The sequence below is a fragment of the Haemorhous mexicanus genome, chromosome 10 (assembly GCF_027477595.1).
Source record: "Haemorhous mexicanus isolate bHaeMex1 chromosome 10, bHaeMex1.pri, whole genome shotgun sequence".
NCBI classification, from domain to species: Eukaryota; Metazoa; Chordata; class Aves; order Passeriformes; family Fringillidae; genus Haemorhous; species Haemorhous mexicanus.
Genome location: NC_082350.1, coordinates 20,469,966 through 20,484,745, shown reverse-complemented (window position 1 = coordinate 20,484,745; position 14,780 = coordinate 20,469,966). Strand labels below are relative to the sequence as shown.

Here is a 14,780-nt window from a genome sequence, read left to right as displayed (position 1 = left end):
GTTTCTTATCCCAGAGACAACACCAGCTCTGGCTTTGCTCCCAGCTGGCAGAAGTGTGTCTGGGTTTCTGTGCCTGGCCCAAGGCAGACGGGGCAGGTCCCATCCCAGCACCTCTGTTCCTTGAGGACCATTCACATGCTTCACACCTGGGGCAAAATTTACAAATAAAATCCATTAAAAAGGAGATTGAATTCCACTCTCAACAACACCAGGTCTAATCAGTGCCCAGTGGTGCAAACCTGGCTGTGCTTCTGACAAATCATTATTCCACTCCACATGTTTGTGCTAGCTTTGTACTCCTCGTCCAGGTTCATGCCAAATGCTGGAGAACAGATGCCACCCGATATGGCTCCTGGCCTAAGAGGTTTTTTAGGTTGTTTGGGTTTTTTTTGCAGACAAACCTGAACTAGCAGAGAAAGTTTATACATCAGATTATTACTGGGTATCTCTTAATCACCATCTGATAATGCATACTGGAGTTACACTACAATTAGAGCTATTGTATCATCAAATAACAGCCTAAGAAAGTGATATTTCTGCAGTTGTAGCTGGGCTCCAACACATTCCCAATAGGTAGGATAACAGGAAAACCTGACAGGCTGCTGTGAATAATAATTCCCCCAAACCATACCAATCATTATTTTGATACCAGATATGATATGTTAAAGGGAGCAGCTAATGCTCTGGGTAGCTCTGAACAATGCTTAATGTTCAGACATAAACAGACTGCTACATTTATCCATGGAAAACAGAAGTCTGGCTACGGAAACACTGAAACCCCTACAAACAGAAATATTACCATTAGAACTTTTATTTTTTTCCTCTTTTGCAAGAAATCATGACAAGTATTTTGCTAGCATATGTGCACATAGACATTTTATCAATTGTTGCTTAAGAGTATTTCTTGGTTTTAATGGCCATGATGATTAAAATAAAAAGAGCCAAGGGTGCTGTTTCAATCCAGCCACTCAGACCAAATTCCTGGATGTGTGAGGTTTCAGCAGGATTTCATTCAGATACCAAAGCCACCACAGGTTACAGGACTGGAGATTTAAAGCACAAAACACTGTTCCTTGTGGCTGCTGTTCTACTAAAGCTTTCTCCAAAGAGAAAGCTTTAATTGAGACATGGTGGGTCCACTCCCAATGGCTGAGGAAATTCCTAAGTTTCCATCCAAAGAAGAGTTCTGCACAGCCCTTTAGAAAGGCTTTATAAAGGAAAACTCATAAAATTCATTAGTGGTTCCTTTAGATCAAGCATGCAGTCTACAACTCGTGTTGTACATCCTTCTGCATAAGAATTTATTAGATACCAAATTCAGTCAAAATGAACATTTTGTCACACTGTAAAAAGGAAAAAAAAGGTTAATTTTTCTTCCAAGTGTACCAGCTACTTGCTCTGAACACTAAGATTTGCTCTTTCACATCTTCACTTGATGCCAGCCAATATTGTATTGGGCACAGTGCAATTGAACCCTTAGTAAAGTTTTCCTACTATCTGATGATCTGCAGTTAGGAATTCTAACATTCTGAATGAAAAGAAAAACATTTTTTCAAGTTAAATGCCCAAGTGTTTTCTGTAATATCTCAAAATAGTGCTCTCATTTTCTGCATTTTTACCTGTACCTCTAAATTGCTATTAGCTAAATGCCCTTTTGTTTAAGATTTAATAATATGACAGATGTGCACTTGCACAAAAATTATCTGTAATTCTAGCTTATCAACCTTCTTACTGATTTCTCATATCAGGCTTTGCTAGTTTTCCTTCTAGTAATTTAAACCAAGAGATGCTTCTCATGTACACTGTTTAACTCTATTGCTTTGCTTTTAACCTCAGGAATATAGCTTAATTTCTGAACACTAAAAAAAATAACTTTTCCTTTCCTCATCTTAGCTCAGGCAATAAATATTTGTATTCTGTACTTCAGCTTTAGTGACCTAATTTATGGCAACAGTCTCTGCCTTTCCATGCCAATTTGAGAGTATGAAGAATACAAGATGACAAAGCCAGTCTGAAATCTTCTGAGGAAAAAGAATTACAACCCTGAAAGGGAAGAGAAGGAAAAAAATAAAAAATAAAAACCCACAACAAAACACAAAATCACCCAGAACCTCAGCTAAAAGGAAGTTACTGTCTACTTATGTGAAGAATGCAGCCCAGTCCTGAGTACAGTTACAAAATATGCTGCAGATGAAGCCCATTTGTTGATTTTGCCTAGAGCAAAGTAGTATTTAATTACTGAACTCCAAATCTCCTCCCCAAAGTCCCATGCTGTGTGACCCAGGAGGCTGGAATTCCGGATGTGACAGCACAGACACAAACAACAGCATATCCAGTATTATGTTTCCACAGCTATGCCTACAGAGCTGCAAACTTCTGTGATTTCTGGAGTTGAAAATACACCTTCCTGGACAGCTGTGGGGCATCTTGCAGTGATTCTTGGCAGCCACATTTTGTAAATCCCTAGGCTGACCAAAGATAAAGGGATATTTCTGGTACTGATACTTTATTCAACACTTTATGTTCTTAAAACCTTTTTTTTTCTCATTATTACAATGCAACACCAGAAGAAATTATGTTTGGGGAAGATTCTCCTTATTTCATGTATCAGAATAATAAAGACATATTGTTTATTAGTATTTTAAAGACTTTTCAACTCTCTGGGTAACAATGAAAGTAGACACAGATGGACTAAAGGATCTCCAGAGGTCCCTTCCAAGGCCAATCTCTCTGTGATTCTGTGACATCTCTTTAAAGGCACAACTCTCCTGCATGACAATTACAACCCTGCTGAAATGCAGCTAGTCCTGATACATACTTCTGCAGATGCAAATATGCTCCTTTATAACTTAAAAGCCAAACTCAGCTGCTCAGAACATGCAGTAAAACCTCCACCTGTAAGTCCTGCCTCATTTTTGATTACTCCATGAAAGCCATCCCTCCCTGACTCCCCACAAGATCCCAAGCCCAAACATCTTGTTTAGTGAAGGATTTTTAATCACAGAGCTCAGGCTCCCTCATGGAGACAAACTGGAATTAAGTGAAAACTGTCCAGACAAGTCATTCAAAGATTAAACCACCACACTCTTTCAATACTTGAATAATTATCAGAACACACCAGGAAATATAGCTAAACATTATTAAATGCTCCTGGATCAATTGTCTAATCCAGACCAAAGGCATTTTTAGAAAGGAAGAACTTGTGGCTTGATGGGTTGACCTTCAGGGTTAGACTGTCCTACCCACACACAAGTTAGACAGATGATTATAGCAGCAAAACTGGAAATGTGGTATTTGTAAAACTGATTAGAAACTGATTGGTCCTGATTGATGACCAGAATTAGCAGAATCACCTGAGGGAGCACTGGTGTAGGTTTGGCCAGCATGGATTACTTCAAGATGACCTGCAAGGTCCAAATTCCAGGCTCTGTGTGCTAAATATATCTCTGTAATGGAGAGGGAAGCACCAGACAAATGCTTGGCATTCCTCCAGGGAGAGACATCTGTCCATCTGTCCCTCAAAAAGGGAAAATCACCTTATTAGAGGGGCATCTCAGGAACAGTGGTAACATCAAACAAGCTCTGCAGCTTCCATTCTTAGGTCATTAGAAGGATGTCCCTTTAAACAGTTACAGTCCTTCAGGAATACCTAATTCCAATAAAGACAGACTTCTGCAATCAAACTTTTAGACCCTGTCTCAAGAAGGCTTTGTGAAATTGTTCAATGGCTTTACTAAGTGCTAAAATAGCTGCCTGCTAATGCTGCCTGGATGTAGACACAGAACAGCTGCTGGAATCGAGTCCAAGAAAGGTGAAAACTGGAAAAAGCCTTTTCTGCAACTTTGTTTAAAATCCTCTATATGCCTTTTTGGCATGCACCTGGTTTTAAGCATGCAACTATACGGCTGCTGATCTCCTGTGCCGCATTAAAGCCTTTGCAAAAATTAATTATGCATGAATGTGGGAGCACACCCATTAAACCTCACTTGGATCAAACTGTGTTAAAAATTCTGAGAAAATAACAGATTGAGAAGAGCCCTTGAGTCAGTCAAAATGAGCCCCATCAAGGGCTTCTGCTGAGACTAAGGAGGGGAGAGGCAAGGTCCAAAAATGATTTTCTATTTGTGAAAATAAACACAACTCCTGTGGTTCAATCTTTTTGATCGAGAACCTGTAGAAATTAACAGCTAAATGGGGTTAAAAATCTCCATACCGTGCAAAGTTTCTGCTCTCACTTGATTTATTCTCATTTTCACTGCTAGAAAACCTACTAAATAACGTGGCCTGTAAGTCTGATCAGGAACATTCAATTTTTTCCAATATGTTCTTCCTGATGTTCCCACAATAGATCATTCAGGGCTCTAAGGGACTGTGTCAATTGAATTGAATGATGTGGTCGCCTGCTGGTACATAAATGCAAAAGCAAAGCTGAGGGGGTTTATTTTCAAAACAGGAGACATTGATCCTGTGACAATGTTCCATTACCCTGACTTTATTTCTATTAGAGACAGTGATTACATCTACATCAATTGCTTGAGCTGATGGATACTGGTGCACTAACAGTGACACAGTTTTTCACTAGGCTGCTGCTGGATGCTGATGGCTTACAAAACAAGACTCATTCTCCAACTAATACCACTTATTTCTCCATGGAAAACTGCTGCAGTTTGGGCAGACTCTTGTAATTAGTCAGTTCTCAGCTGTCTGTGGTTTTTTGGGGGAGTTTTGTGTGTTCTGTAAATCTTACTGTGGAATGGTGATTAGTGATTGTAGAGCCTGGCATGGATTCTATTTGTTGTGATTAAAATATTTACATTGCTACCTGCTGGTAATAAAACAGCAGATGTAGCTCCCAGAAGCAGCTGTGGGAAGGTATTTCTGCACTCCTTCAACAGCAGCCCTATCTTGACTGGGGTTTTTCCATATGGCTGTATGGGCTCCTCTTCCTTTTTCACGCAGTTGTCACCCATTGCAGCTTCTGCCCACTGCCCTTGCTATCTTTCCCAAGCTGGTGATCCATCTTCCAGCTTTCATCTCTTGATCTGACATCTGATCTCAAGCCTGTGGCCACCCATTTGCCCTGGTTTTCACCTCCTCACCATGCACTGCCTACACATACTCTGCACTCCTAAGCTCATCTCTCCAGAGCATTCATCTGTGCCTCCTTCAGTCACTCCTTTTTCTGTGTCCTTCTTTCATTACTATTCCATTACGACACAAGTTGCTAACGTTTTGCACAAATAAATTCTGCTAGTTGGAAAAAAAAAAAAAATTCAATTCATAATCAACAACAGTGTTTTCTAGTCCAAGTAAACCCTGTTCATTTTATTTGTCCTTGTTTGTTTAGCCTGGTGCCCTGAGTCACGTCCTGAACAGCCTGCAGGAGAAAGGCCTTTGTCTGACGCACTTCAGTGTATTTACCAGCATGGGCTTCCTCACTCCCGATAAGGAAGTTTTTTTAATGTTGCCATAACAACAAGAATTCGAGGTGATTCAGAGTGACACCTTCACGGAGTAACCAAGCACTGCTCTGAGTTCTCACCACCTGAACAGGTGCAGAAACCAGAGCAGGTCTGCAGAGCCAGCCAGCACCTCGTCTCTGCCCAAGCTGCTGCCTACAGCTCAGCACAACATGTCAGCTGAGCACCTCCCGGCTCAAGCCAATGTCAGACTGCACATCTAGAATTTTTGCACAACTAACAGCAAAATAAAAAGACTCCAAATTGTGCTCTGTGGTGTGACTGGGGACTTGCAAGGCTGAGCCTGAAGGGATCCAAGCAGCCCTTGCCCAGCAGTTCTGAGAGCAGTGAATTCTGCTGGAAACACTGAGAGCAGTGAATTCACTGAGAGCAGTGAATTCTCTTTGGAAACACTCACTGGTGGCCACTTCTGCCCGATAGTGCTGGAATAGGCTTTTTTTTTTCAAAACATTGTATTTTGGGGTTTTATTAAGGTTGGTATCATTACTTGGGTAACTACATTAAATTTCTGCAGATCTTTGGAGACTGGTTCCTCTTTCCCTAGTGAACAACCAAATTAAAACTGAAAGCCAAACACACATCAGTCTGGGCACAGACTGATGAACACAACCTTTCCCAACAAAGGATCCACCCCCTCATCTACCCTGCCCCTCAGGTCTGAGCCTGAACACTCTCATCTCAGCTTTTTAAGCATCTACAAAGTTATTTGCAAGTGCAGGTATTATTTTCAGCATAAAAGGTTGACAGAACTACTCCATAAATAATACTGACCATTAAATAATACTCCACATAAATGGAGCAGGAGAAGCATTTCCTGGAGTGGAAGGATGCTCTGTGTGTGTGTGAGCATCTTTCCCGACCCCTACATTATTTTAGAAAACATCAGGGATTATCAGGCACAGTACAGCTTCAGCAGTGTTGAGGATATAAACATATGAAAAAGACAGAGGCAGCAACGAGGTGCTCAGTGCACAGAACAGGTCTTGAAGAGGCTTTGATCCATTCTAAACGCAAATAAACCCAGCTTATTTCCCCACAGTTAAGCCTAGGCTTTTATGCCTTTCCCATGAGAAAAGAAGTTTTGGAATTATGTACTCTGGCAGAATCTAATTTGGGAATAAATAATTTTTCTGAAATTCCTTTGTGATGCATAAAAGCTGCCAATTCTTTTCCTGAGGCAGATGTCTTGTTGAACAGTAACTGCTCTGAGTCCCGGGGTTCTGAAAAATTAAGGATGAAACACAAAACCCCTGTGAGGGAATACCATAACGGGGTGGAAAAGGAAAAAATCCAACCTAACAACCCCACAGGACATAGAGAAGATCCTTTAGTTACAATTTATTGAAATTTCAAGTCAAGAAAATATGAACTGTTAACAAGGAAAGATAATTTCCAGCTTTAGTGGCCATTAATCACAGAATTGGCTCAAGAGCAACTACATCATAACCTGCTACTCACTGAAGAGGAGGACCGATTTCTTAATCTATTTCTAAATTTGGGATGAAGAAAAAGAATAGGGTGCCCTTTGGACAGGGAAAACAATTAATTAGTTTTACTAACAATGCTGGGGTTTGTTGTGGATTTTTTTTAAGAAAAAAAAAACTTGAATACCTCTGACTTCTTAGGACAAGGCCAGTATTAGTCATGAGTTGTGGATTGATGGCAAACAGGTAGATTGGTATTTGTGAATAGTAATAGCAGAAATACATTGCACTTCAACAAGCTTTCCCCCATTTACCCAGATATTAAACATGCTAAAAATCTAATGCAGTTGGCCAGCAGAATTTGGTATCAAAAATATAGGTTAACATTCATCATATTTAGTATTCAAACTTTTCCACAGCCATGAAACAGATCCTAAAGGCTGGAATAAATTAAATGTAAAATGACAAGTTCTTCTAGCCCCAATATGTTCACCTCAAGAGATTTAAAGACGTGTAACTCACAACTGACTGCAGCATTATGCATGAATGGAGTTCTAAAGAAAGCTTAAGAAAGTTTACCCTCAGATTAAAAACTCAACTCTGCTTTGCCCAAGCAGTTCCACATCCACCTCTGCTCACTACAGCAGCCTGAAATGAGCCTGTGGGAATCTGCAGGTAAATAACCATTTTGAGTGCAGGATCTTGAAAAAAGTGGAAACCCCACCCACTTTTTGCCAAACCAAAAGTCCCAGATAACGTGTTTCTGTGCACATGAATGCAAAACCAGAATAGGTGTGAACCTCCAAGAGCCACATTGACTCCCACACTCCTGCACTACCCCTGCCCTACTGGTTGCTGACCTACAAAAAAAGCCTCCTTTCCTCATGCCCCTACACCATCTTATTCTTAAATAAAACAAAAGCAACACCAGTATGAAAAAGTGCAAACCACAGCTCTGAGTCTTTAAGAAGCCATCTTAGCACATTTTTGTTCAGGAATAATCAAACTGCAGTGTCTGAGGACAAATGACAGAAATCAGTTACTAGTGTAAACAACATCAGGCGCAAAAGGGCAGTATGAAACCATCTTCACCTACAGTTTTTTTCAATAATTAAAGACCAATTAGCAGGGGGGAAAAAAATCTGATCTTCCTCATTTTAAAAAGAGATGTACTAATTAAAACAAATTTAACACTTACAAATTTATTTCAGAAAAAGGGCCTACGAAGTGATCAGAAACCAACTGTACTCACTTTGGCACCTCAAGATTTAATTTCAGGTGAACTTTGAAGTTAGGCAGCTAAATTTTCCAGAAGCACCTAGATCACTTAGATGCCATATCAGAATTATTTCTAAAGAAGAAGAGGATGTGAAGTTCTTGCCTTTTGTGGCTACTTCCCACCAAGACTCGTCTCTCAAAAGCCATGAAAAAAATTAAGCAACAAACACTGTCTGGCAAACATTACTTTTGGTATTCTAAGAGGCAAGGCTCTTCTTATTTGTTAACTATTAGGGAAGGAGCACCCATGATCTCAGCCCTGCTACAGACACTGGGCATGGCCACTCGGACCAGGAGTGACTGCAGCTGCAGACAGCCCTGATTCACTGTCCTAGGCAGTGACACAGCATCATTACTGTACTCATCCTATTTTCCATCTGCAACTGAAAGCATCAGGAATCTGAGACCAATGTAGAAATTCCCATTTCTTTTTTCACTGCTCTTTATGTCAATCTGCAATAGTGGTGTGATTTATCATGAAGTAAAAGAGGAATAAAGCAACAGCAACATCTCGGAGCTGCTGAGGCAGGAGGGAAGGAGGAGTGTGTTCCTGAGACAGCCTGGAAAAGGTGGCCAGAGATGGGGTAAGGGCCGCAGGGGACAGTCATTAGGGCAGAGTGCTGACTTACTTTTACAAAATTAAAGATTGGGCGTTATTCCTGAATCACCATTCTGTCATCATGGTCCCTTCAGGGCCCAGGAGGCAGTGAGGTGACAACCAAGGGACGACAGGGGCAGTGCAGTGACCCTTGGTCCAGTGTCACTGTGGGACCGGAGACTCAACTCACAACACGAGACCCCGGTGGGCACACATGCAGCTCTGACAAACACACCTCAGCCCCAGGAACTCTGCAACAAGGGACAGACTGTTTCCCAAGCCTGCAAGTATCTCTTCCCTTAATTTATACAATTTTCAGTTTCTGCTACAGGAACCACCCTCAATGCAGACATTCCATCTCTGCATCCCTGCGTCCCACTCTGCACCATACCTCAAATCTGACTGGAGGTTTTCATGAACAAAACCTATACTATCTAGGTATTAGTGCTGTGTATTTTGGCAGAGACATCTCCATCTATATTAGCTATACCCAAAGTTCAATAAGAAGTTGTATTGATTTTTCCCTTCAAGCACATATATATTTGATGAAAAACTCACTTGTGCCTCCAAAAGCTGCCTAGACATTAAGCTGATCCCCCTTCTGCCTTCAGCATCTGCTCTTTTTTTTTTCCCCTCAAAATGAAGCTGTACCAAGGGTCTTTTGACAGAATATTAAGAATAGCATGTATGCTGAAGTGATATGCCTATAATACATGGAAGAGGCACATGACACTGTCAGTGCCATCAGCCTCCTTGACCAGATTTTCCATACCCTGCAATTTACCTTTTTTTTTTTTTTTTTTTTTTTTTTCTGGGAACTGTTCCAATATCTGAATCATCAAGACAAGTCTTTTCTTTCACAGAAAGCTCTGAAAAATAAAAACAAGCTTCTTTCCTTGCCTGTAGAAATTGGAATATTTTGCCTAACTCAAATTATCCCACACTAAGGACAACTTTGAATAAATGCCAAGTTCTGATACTTCATCACTGCTTAAGTCTAAAGGCATATTTATACTACTGTAAAGGAAAAATTCCCAGAGATTGGATGATTGTGCCTGCCATAACACAGCCCCAGACAGCTCCTACACATTGCAAAGTCACCTGCATCTCTAGAAGTAATTGCATTGTTGATCTTAGAAGATTAAAGCAGCATACCAAATGTTCCTCTTGCTAACTTGGCACTCTACAGAAGGTCTAACTGGTAAAAGGAGCCTGAACACACCTGTACAAGAATATATAATGACATTCAAAAATACATTTAGAAGTAGTTTAAAAGAACACTATTTTGCTTTTCTGTATAGCACACAGGAAATAAAAAAGCTATAATAAAGCAGCCTGTGGTATATAAAGTTTCTATTTTGTGAAGGAATCATCCTCCCAAGCTGTATGCAAAAATCTGCCTGACTGCCTAACACATACATAAAAACCTTACAATTTAAAGCTATTGGCTTTGTATAGAAGAAGCAGGAGAGTCTACTGAATAAACTCTTATCAAATGGGCTGAGAGTCACAAGGGATCCAATTAAGATAAAAAGTTCAAACCCAGGACATTTCCTCTTCTTTCTGACTGTTCAGGCCAACATCAGACATCTGTTCTCACTAATTTTTTAATTAATCCCCTTTGAAGCAAACTATTCAAAACCTGACAATACCTCATCTGTCTGATAAGGACCCCCCTCCAGCAGAAGGTGCTATTTTGAATTAAAATGCTCCTCCACTGATGCAGTTGGAAACACAACCACAGCTTTGTGTAGAAAAACCAGTTTTGCTGAGTCAAGCTAAAACATTAGCAGAGATGGTAATACACCCTGTCTTGTAACTGCAGGCCACTATTACACAGGCAGCTGCACTGAAATGGTCTGCAGCTTGTCCCACAAGTGACCTCTGCTCTGCTTTCTGCAGAATTAACCAATCACAGTAACTACTTCTGCTAGATCAGCGTCAAACAAATCAGATAGGATGGCTTTTCACAAAAAGAAACTCACTGTCTTTGGTTACCTTTACCTTGCCTCAAACGGATTCTATGCACATAAAATTCTGCTCACCATTTCCAGTAATGGGAGCATTATTTGAAAATAAAGAGATGAATAGAGATGAAGAAGTCCATGACTTCTCCAGATGACATTATACTTTAATAAGTACTGCACAGATTGCTCACAACATTTTGAAAAATTTTCAGTATTTCTCAGACTCTAAAAAGCTCCCATCATCCTTCTTTTCTTACAATATTTATAAAGCTATGATGTTTTTACTTTGCAGAATTGCCATTTAACATTCTTGAGTGATGCTACTCAAACCTTCCCAAAGCCATTTCTCTCCTGTAAATCTCAAAGCCCATTTTCTGCCACTCCAAGACTTAGAAATTCTAAAGTAAGCCTACATGCATGAGTGGTGCATGCTTGAGGCATTATGGACTTACAGGACTGGAAATCACACAGTGTGAGTAGTGCCATGCCCAATTATTTTAGATAAACCAACCTAATGCCTTGGCAGAAGGGAAAATGCTTCAGTGTTTATTCACTCACAACTTCCACCACCTTTTGCTTCCTTCATTTATCAGTCCAGAGACTTCTCAAGCAAGGACACCCCCCTCCCTCTTCATATCTAAAACACCTTATTTGTTTCTTATCTTGACCAGAAAACCCCATTGAGAAGTTCTTGTGGACCCCACCTTGCTTTTAGAAGGTACACATGGATACAGATCAATCCAGAAGAATATTTAAACATATTCCAGCCCAACTGCCTTCAACTGCTTAAGTGATGTGTTGGAGCAGAGCCAGTACCACACTACCCTGCTAGGCCACAAAGAACATCAGCAATATCCTTCTCTCCTTTCTTTGTGAGGTCTACTTGCAAGGTAAGGTTTGTTAAAATAAATTCCCTCTGTCTTTGAGTGCCCTCTAATGACCTAGGACAGCACATAGGGAATTTGCCAAAAATTTTAAGGGATTGCAAATTAAAAAAAAAAAAAAGGAAGGGGGTGCAGGGGAAAGAAAAGACATCTGCTACACCCACAAGACATTTGTTAAATTATGGTATATGTTAAAAATTCTACAGATACAAATGTGGTCTCAGTTATGTCCTGCTGAAAGAACAAATGCTCAGTTGTGCTCTTGCACAATACTTGAGCATGGCTGCTGATGACCTGGTGCACAAGGAATTTTCCCTTTCTAAGAATAAGTAATCTCATCTCCCTTGTAACTCCAGCCATGGAGAAGAGATAAGAAAACATATCTAAGGAAAGTTTCCAAAACCAAAAGAAATTATACAGGGACTGCAGTTACATACATTTAAAGAAAATAACTGCAAAATCATGACTGTACATCACATTTAAGAAGACACTAATAAAAGCACACAGTCTGGATATTTGCCCTTTGAACCACACATTTTCCTTTTGGAAGACAAGACTTTAGCACTTGAAATAAACATACTACAATTAAAATACAGTAATTTTCCATCCCTTTTTAAGAACTGATACACACCAAGGCAATAGTGACTCCACACTTCAAGGAGACAATACAGTTTTTACAATGTGTTTTGACAAAAGGTCTATTTATTATTATTTCCACACTGTGAATTGATGTGTTATATCATAACTCTCAACAAAATGAACATGGATTTACACACGAGACACTAACAGCTCCAAAAGGAGCTGTTAAAGACCATTGAATAAAAGAACACTAAATGTAAGGATTCAGTGAATTGCAGAAACTGATACCTAACAAATACTGTAAATGCATGTAATACTAAATTGTACCAAACTACAGTCCACTTTTATGACAAATAAATAGATAAATCATTGAGTGTCCTTACCAGAACTACTCTCTGAAACCCCACAAAATTGTGATGTGGCAGCAGTACAGCCCTTGGTATTACACCACCTGTAACACAAACCATATTATGATAGTTTCTATCAAAATTTATTTTAAAGGATGAAAAAAGGATAAAAGCTATTTTTCTACCAGTCTTTTTACTGAAAGAATTAAAACAACATTCAGTTTCCTACTGATAACAATATATGCTTAGTCAAGAAAATAAACAAACAAAAATTAGAGACCTTAATTATTTACATAGAATTTATTTAAAAAACAAATTACAGTCACAGTTTACACTCTATCCTCTTCTCACTGTTTTACTTGAAAGCAAATCCCCACCACAGGACAGCACATCAGCTTCAAAGGAATTTCTGTTCTTTTTGTCTGTCCACATTGACCAAGGGGAACTTTATGAGACTCCAGAAAAAGTTTACAAAGGGTTCAGTATTGATGCAATAGATATTGCAGTGTTAACCAATGCAAATAAAATGATTCAATAGGAAGATAAAAACTAAGAAACACAAGGCCATGATCAAACCATCCAGTGTTGTCAAAAGTGACCATTCAGAAGCTGAATTTCACACCAACAAATTATAAAGAGCCAGTTATATGAACAATCCTTAAAATAACCTCATGAAGTTAATTTCTACAGGTGGCTTCAAAATTAAAACATTACACACCTGTGATCAGAATAATTACTGATCCTGTATTTGTGTGACATGCTGATTCCTACCACCAATATTCATTACAGATTAAATCATTAGAAAGTGATCTTATGTAAACTGAGGGATTAAGGAGAAGATTTGAAGGCAGAAGTACAGGAATGCTGTCTGGGCACCACAAGAAAAGAATCCACATGTCAAAAAAATGCTGTTTGAAGCAGGATGCACTCAATAGTGAAACAGCTAACTCTGCCCTCTGGAAGAGGATCTGGAAAGGAACAAACAAGTTTCTAAGTACTAAACTCCAGCTACAAAGGCTCACAAAATACATTACAAATAACACTAAAACTTCCAAGGCACCTCCTTAATACTAGGATTAAAACCAAGGAAGGCAACACATGCCTTAAACAGGACTTAGCATTTCAGACTTTCCATCATCCTAAAAGCAACCAGTGACCTCTAAGAAACCCTCTGCTATTTAGTCTGTTGCTAAGCTCAATAAGACTTGAAAATTTTTTTTTCCTCTTTTGATTGGGGAGCCACAGGGTATTTTGGTCAGCAATTATTTTCCATGTGTCAGTTCCCAAGAGAATCAAGTAAACTACTCCTCTTTCCCTCCTGAAAAGCCTCCAACAGCCAAATGCACAATAATCTCTAAAAGCATGATACCACCACCCTGGATTGGAAAAGTGTCCTGGTCCTCTTTTAACACTGACAGTAGTTCACAAGAACTAAGTGAAAAGGTCCTGACCCTCCATTAATGTAATGTTAATTCCCTGCTAGGCTATAATGCACTGCTTTGATCATTTCTACAAACCTAACTGTACATGCCAACTGCATTGCTAAAATTTGATTTGGAAAAAACAATCAGAAGCAAAGTTTAAAAAGCTTATAAAATTTTAACTCCAAGTGCAAAAGGTCATTAAAAGGGGATGTTGATCCTGCTGGTTGAACAAACAAGACAGAGCAGTAAGTTTCAACTTTTATGCTTTGAACCTTGTACACTTTATGTTTACATTAAGGATTTTTCATTCATTTGGAACAAACTCTGCTCAAGTAAATAACTGGAATTACCCCCAAAATGAGGCCAAACAACAGAAGGAACCTGGAGGCTCTACAGGAGAGCAGAGAACCACCACACCCTAAACAGGAGCTGCTTTAAGAGGAATTCCTTTCCTTTCCACAGTTCCCCATAGAGCATACACAGAAAACACAAAAGACACTGAACACAGAATTTCACCATTGCATGAACTTTCCTACAACAGCAGAAACCTGTTCACTTCCCTCAGCCATGGCATGGAGAGGGCTGAGGGAACAGCAACAATTAAAGGCATGGCCTAACTTAACAGGGCTTTTAGGAATGACTAAGCAACAAAAGTAATTTTTCAGATGGAGCTTGATAGTCAGCTACTTCTGCAGGCACTTGCAGCTCCTAACATGACCATCAGAGAATCCCCTAAATTATATTTTTTTTATGCATTTCAAATTAATAAATAAGAATAAAATAAAAATTTTAGCATGTG

The 14,780-nt window shown here is 39.5% G+C and overlaps 1 protein-coding gene across 4 annotated transcripts in view; it reads right to left on the bottom strand.

The window, feature by feature from the left end:
* Nucleotides 1–14,780, bottom strand: part of TBL1XR1 (TBL1X/Y related 1) — a 108,374-nt gene that overhangs the window by 25,902 nt on the left and 67,692 nt on the right. For 2 of the 4 annotated variants that reach the window (XM_059855747.1, XM_059855749.1), the window contains exon 3: nucleotides 12,594–12,661. The exons of the other annotated variants lie outside the window; for them this stretch is intronic. The gene's annotated coding sequence lies outside the window, so the exon portion shown is untranslated. The remainder of the gene's footprint in view (nucleotides 1–12,593; nucleotides 12,662–14,780) is intronic. 4 annotated transcript variants of the gene reach the window in all.